Source organism: Chroicocephalus ridibundus, chromosome 2 (assembly GCF_963924245.1).
Source record: "Chroicocephalus ridibundus chromosome 2, bChrRid1.1, whole genome shotgun sequence".
In the NCBI taxonomy this organism is placed as follows: domain Eukaryota; kingdom Metazoa; phylum Chordata; class Aves; order Charadriiformes; family Laridae; genus Chroicocephalus; species Chroicocephalus ridibundus.
Window position 1 is genome coordinate 74,855,583 of NC_086285.1, and position 6,687 is coordinate 74,862,269.

Sequence of the window (6,687 nt, forward strand, 5' to 3'; positions counted from 1 at the left end):
GGGTATAAAGATCGCTGAGTCTCAGCGTACATACCCCTACTAAAATGTGTTAGTCCTGCTGTTTTCTTTCTTTAACTGTAGCAATTTGGTTTCTTGCTGTTCTTTAATCCTCGCGCCTTACCAGTGCGGAGGGCTGGCAGCCTGCTTCCACCTGTGTGCGGCTGGCAGAGGCTGGCTGTCCTTCCCACGCAGGTGGAGAGGCTGCGCAGGGACCCCCGAGGTCCGGATTGCCGTGGAAGGGTTTGCTCTCGCTAACGAAGGCGAGTGGGGGGAGGGAGGGAAGGAGAAGGAAAACAAATGGGAATAAACTATCACATAAACAGTCTTAAGTCACGGTGTTTGCTGCTAACAGATGCATTTAGGTAAATGCTGTTACCTCAAGAGGTGTTATCTTCTGGGGATCCTTATCATAATTTTGTTTTAAATCTGAACAGCTGTTGTTTAACTACCACAGACCACAATTTATCTACAGCTTGAGGCCATAAAGGTACCTTTATTACACTCTCTTTCCTTTTTTTTCTTCCATTTGATTTAATTTCAGTGTGTCTGACACCAAAATGCTATATACAATTTGCATATTACAATATGCACTATTGCAGATTCCATACACTGCTAAATGGGAAAATCGGAGCAGAATGGTAAATGGGGGAAGCTTGCAATGACAAATAAAAGAGGAAGATGAGCTCCCATGTTTCATTTACATGTAAAATATTCTGACAATAGTTGTTTCCCCAAGAACAAAGAGCTGGTTTTTCTAGGGTGACTGGTTTATGATGGCTGCAAGAAAAAAAAAAGGATGTTTTTTTTGGCACCGGAACAGAAGCATGCTTATCTGAATTGAGCCCTGGGGCTTGCCATATAATTGGAATAAAACTTAAGTCTTACTTAAGAAACCAACAAATATGGAAGAACGAAGAACCATATCCAAAAGGAGCAGCCACGGCGTGCTAAGATAGAAAATCGCCTCTCGGCAGGCAAAGTTCTGCCTAAAGTTGAAGTCCTGAAAAGGAAGAGACTGCAGCAAAACATAGCTTTGTTTTGAGGAGCTTGGTCTTTCGTAGTTGATCTCCAGAGTTGATTATGGGATGCAGGGAGGAGAGGCGTTGCGGGTGTCTTACAGCATGTGGTGTGCATGGGGAACTGTGGTTCTTGTAGGTGATCCTTCTAACCTCTGCGTCTCCGATGACCCAGGTGGTATCTTCCAGCCCTAGTTTGACTTCCAGTCCTGCAAAGGAATCTATATTTGCAGACCTGAGTTTCTCCCTGCCCTGCTGCGGGAAATGTGTGCGGTTTTCCTCGTACTTCCTCTTTCCCTGGGGAAACAGGAGCTTTTTGCCTCAGGAGTTGTCAGTCCGGCAGCATTCACTAGCACAAAAATTGTGATAAAAAATCTCCCCAAACGTAAAGCTTTGGGTAAGACCTTGTGTTTGGATAGCCCTTAACGCTTAACCCAAACCTCTAGAGTTTTGCTTTACATTAGTTTTTGTTCAGAACAAATAATAGTAATAACACCAGAATTAATTACATGTATAACAGCTTGATGACAGAAAATATACCTCACTGCCTTTACTCCCGTTTCCTCCATTCTAGCTGGGCATGTGAAGGCTGTATGCATCGCTGGGAGTGGGCTGTTTTTGTTGAACTGTTTTCCTAAGAGCAGAATACCCTAATATGTTGGCACTTATCAAAAAAAATAAATAAAATTATACTGTAGCTCAGCTTCTAATTTGACCTTTCATACTCTAACATCCATCAAGTAACATGAGACTGTTTGACTTGGCTTTTCAAGGACAGGGTGGAGAAAACCCCCTGGTGTGGGGGGGTACGTGGGCAGGGGGGTATGCGACCATGTAATGACTGCCCCGTGATGTGTCTCTTGGATTCTGTTGGCGAGCAAACTGTGTTTGTCTCCTTGACACTTAAAAGGAGCACAGGTAGAATGGCTGGGCTATACCATGTTCCCTGATTTTTGAAATCTGTCCCAGCCAACTGCGTCTCTCAGTTGGAGTTTCCCAGTCTTGGAAAACTGGAAAGAACTGGGATTTTTTTTTTTTCCTTTTCCTGGAGGGGTAGCAGAAAGAGTTAGCAAAGACACCTTAATATAATGGTGGACTTGTCAGCACGGAGTACTTGCGTCCTTGTAGATATTATGCAGCGCTTAGTGTCTCACAAATGAACAGTAGTAGGATTTATTGAAGTACGTGCAGGTATGAACCAGTGGCTAATGTCTCTTGCATAATATTACTCCTGAAAGTACAACTCCACAAAGAATACTGTCTAGAATTACAGGGCAAGAGCAAGTCAACAGTTAATTGGCTGTGCTGTAATTACTTCTAGATGCATAATGTGCAATACTTATAGGACTTGTAGAAGCGGCATACAAATCTCACAGTGGTCTCCTGGTACTTTATCAGGTGTGGAGGATTTTGGTAGTCTCTGTAGATCTTGGGGTTTAATGGTACTGTTGTAATTCATTCCTGCTCTGCTGTTTTAAAGTAGTGTGGTGGTTTTTTATTTTCCTTTAATAAAAAAAAAAAAAATCTTTCTTTAATTGCCCCATATGCTAGAAGAAAAAGTAGGCTAGATGCTTTTCAAAGGCTTTGTCATTCTTTGCTAGGATGGAAGTCATTCCACTTGCTTACTGTTTGCTCGGAGTAGCTTACACTTCTGGCAGCGTGCGGCAGCCGCATGTAGTGCGCTGTGGTACTGTAGTCCAGTGGGTTGCAGACCTAACAAGGGTACAGATGAATATCCGCAGAGAGACAGAGGTGGTCTTTGAATATCTGGTACCTGATTTTGCCAGCCTTTAACCCTGGGGCGCTTAAGACGTAATCTCACCGAGTTTATGGAATTGCTATTATGGTCATATTGGGCAGAGATCTGAAACGTCCAGGAGCTGCGCGGGTGGGAATATGGATGAGATCTCTAGAAATGAGGCCAGGCAACAATAAATTCTTGACCTGGCTACGTCTCATGGTTTCAGCAGTCCCCAGAGCTGTGGCTCTTTGGACGTTATCCAAGCCTCTGAAGTCAACCATAATCTTTCCCACTGCAGCTGTGAAAAGACTCTGCGATTTGGTGGCACGAGGGGCACATTTCAGAGCTGCTGAAATCAGACTTGGGAAGTGAGCTCGGAGGGACTCGTGTGCCTGTGAGGTTTGTACGTACTCGGCTCACCCGTCTCGTGTGATGTGGATACAGAAGTTACTGTAAAGCTTTATAATGTGGACTTTGGAATCCTCAAAATGCCATTTGTATTTTACCTTATTAAATATGGAAATCATGTCAAAGGTAACTGTCAAGGGGCTATAAAATTACCCTTCTTATCTCTTGTACGTTTATCAGTTGATAAATGGAAAGAAGCTGCTGCCAAAATAACTGTGAATGAATAATTTATAAATGACTGATGCATCGTGTACGTTGTTTCAGGCAGAAAACAGTAGGACATCAATAATCAAAAGAAGTTGGATTAATTTAGCAGTATTTTGCAGTTAATATTTTTATCTAAATGCTACAGTCTGGACCTTTGTCATCAAGAGATCCTTCTCTTTGTCACTAAGGACTGATCCACAGATCACTGAAATCAATAGGCATCAGCTGTTTACTTCAGCAGGCTGCGAATCAAATTTTTAATATGCATATATAGCGCTCCCCCCCCCCGGCTTTCACAGTGTTGTGAATTTGAATTTCCTTAGCACTGTGTGCCTTAGTATGGAATTTGGTTCAGGTGTTTCCTTCCTCCCCATGTCCCTGTGGGCGGAATGTCCCAGGCAGGAAATTTGGAGGACTTGATGGGAGAAGGATGGACGAAAGGTGGCTGCCGAAATAAATACATATCTACTCTTATTTTTCAGATACTTTTCTTTCTGTTCACACAGGGAAAACTGATTTATTGCAACTTAGGTTTCAATGCAAGGCAAACTTTTTTTCAGCATGTATTTTTCACATTCCTACCCCCAGATAGATAATAACTTAAGGATATTTTTTTTTTTCCCCCAGCACTGGCCATTGTGAATAAGGTTAAATACTAGGAGGTGAACTAGATTCTTTCTTCCTGTTCCCTTCCCTGTGATTTAAATATGGCCCATTTTGCCCATCACATGACAGAGCTGCCAGAGATTGCCTCAAGCTAGTTTATGGCTTTAACTAAAGGTCATCTTGGGGAGGGGGGGGGGAATCCCCTGGAGCAGGGGGAGGGGACAAATGTATTTAAAAAAACCCCAAAACCAAAACAAAAAACAAACCACCAAGATCAAAAAGTAGCTATTAAGCATTTGTTTTGAAAAATACAAATGAAAAACAGAAGGTGACATTATAGGGGATGGGAATAAGTTGGGGGAAAGAAATAAACCCGTGACCAATAACAATAAACTCCCTCCCTTGGCACAGTACAACGCCTCACGAAAGAAAGGTGCGCAAAGCGATTGCCTGGATTTTCGGTCTACGGCTTTTTCTACCTGACCTAGATATCTGGCTAGCGGTTCACCACCGCAGAAAAATGCCCTCCTGCAAAACTCCTATCCCACTGGCTGCTAATAAGAGCAATTCTCACGTAGCACTCCATCCATCCCCACAATGTAATTGGTCTGGCTCTCCCAGCTAGCCGCCGCTCCTCCTGTAGGCCCACACTGCGAAGAGAAATCCCAGACCTCCTGAGGGCTGAGGGGCTCCAAAACCGTGCTATGTTATCAACAGCTACATGGTTAGCTAACTGCTGTGACTAAATGGAGATTGGGAAGCACTGCAGGCAAGGGATGAAAAGTGATGCCCTCCCATAGCACAATGCTGATATGCGGAATTGGCCAAAACAACGAAACTTCACAGACAGTGCAGCAGAAGGCATTGGCTCTCTTGTTTGGGCATTTTATTACCTGGAGCAAAATGTGCAGAGAAGGGAGATAATGAAGTACTTGACTAATTCAGTGTGATCCAGCTGGCTAAGCCAGAGGGGCTGCAGAGCAGGAAAAGCTACAGAACTCACTGCTAGCCATTTTCCCTTGATACCTGTGAAGCCAAAATAAAGAAGTGCAGAGATCAAAAAGCAGAGCAATATCAATATTGGCAAGGGGAGGGGGACAACAAAAGGGGAGGAGAAACCGCTAAGATTTCCCCCCCTTCTCCCTTCTGCTCTCTATCTAGTGTGTGTGTGGGAAATGTTATTTTCATTTGCCTCATGCTAACTTCTAATCTATTTGAGAAATTCACCAAATTCCCAAATGTTTAGCACCCTGGGTGCCACAATGCTCAATGCCAGCTTAATTTTTTTAATTTTATCTACCATTCGTGCTTGCAGGGGGGCGTGGGGGGAAGGACAAGGACAGGTTTTGCAATGCAGGCACGTGCATGGTAGTGCCTTCAAAAACTCACATCCCCCCTTTTCCACAGCCTAAAAGGTTAGATAAACTACACAGTTCTTATCCAGAGAGAAATGAGAAAATGTGAAGTGTGTAAATTCCTCTCCCCAGCTCCTAGGCATTGGTGTGGTTTTTGCCGCTGCCCGTTGTGTATTGTTCCCCCCTTCCCCCCGACAACCCAGCTATTTAAGTACACAAGATGCATCACTCCCTCTGTCTCTTCCCCTTCCCTGCCTGCTCCCCACTATCTTCCTACAGAGTGCAGTGCAATTCCAGCTGCACTAACAAGCTGTTCCCCAAACTAGAGCATAATTCTTGCAAAAAGCTGGCAGTAAGTAAAAGGCAGTTACTGTACTTAAATAAATATACAAGGCCAAACTTCATACCTGATGTAACGTAGATACGATGCCGTGAAAGGAAATGGAGAAATACCCACCTCCACCAAGGCTGAATTTAGCCTATGCTGCTCATCATGGCTGCCAGGGAATGAATCACTGCTGACCAGTCTGCCTGCCAGCCGCTGTTCATACCATTTTTTTTTTTTTTTAATAGGAGGCAGGCAGACACTATGCATCATTCAGAGATGAGCATCACAAACACGCTTTGCAGGGAAGGCGACCACAGCAGACTGCCAACGCTCTTCCGGTGCCAATTATAGTGATGGTTTAATCGTAAAAGCAGATTCATTAAAATCGGATCAGAGCCAGGGCATTTGTGATTTGGAGGCTTATGCTAACTTTTGATAGTTATCATCAGGGGCAGCTGATGTGACATCACCCTGCAACTCTACGTGACTCGTATTTTTAATGGACCACATGCCTTTGCATGATAATTTTGCTGCTAGAGTTAGCTTGGCGGTAGCTCAAGAGACAGAAACACCAGCAACCAAATCTGAAGATGTGTCGAGAGTTTGCAGTTGTCATGGAAATCAGGGGCAATGGCTGGTGCTTACCTCCCCTCTAAAATGGAAGTCCAGGGGTGCTCCCTTCAGCCTGGAAGCTAACAAAAAAGGACTAGGTGAGATGGCCACGCTCCGACAACGTGGATTCAAAGATATGGGAAGCTCCTTTGGGGCTTATGTGTAAGTTTTCCAGAAACGTTTTTCTCTAGGAAAATATTTTCAGTATTGGAAAAATACACTTCCCCCGCGCCTGGCCCGGTTTTTCCATATGATGTTGTTGTGACTGGAGAATGCCTTGCAAAGGGCGCTCTTGAGCATTAGCAGTGAAGTGCTGGCTTGTGATTGGGCTCTGTTATTGTGGTACAGTTGGGATTTCACTGTAGGCAATATGCGTATTTTGGATGGGGGCAGTCTGTATTCCTCATGAGATAA

At 44.0% G+C, this 6,687-nt stretch overlaps 1 long non-coding RNA gene across 2 annotated transcripts; it reads right to left on the bottom strand.

Moving 5' to 3' along the window:
* Window positions 1-274: 274 nt before the first annotated feature.
* On the bottom strand, window positions 275-5,964 carry LOC134511640 (uncharacterized). 2 transcript variants are annotated; one of them, XR_010069932.1, is made up of 3 exons: window positions 5,741-5,964; window positions 4,872-5,004; window positions 275-1,225 (listed from the first exon to the last, which is right to left on the bottom strand). It is a non-coding gene; the product is annotated as an uncharacterized LOC134511640 (long non-coding RNA). The 2 variants fall into 2 exon arrangements; XR_010069931.1 differs by having other exon boundaries at window positions 275-1,237.
* Between the last annotated feature and the right edge of the window lie 723 nt (window positions 5,965-6,687).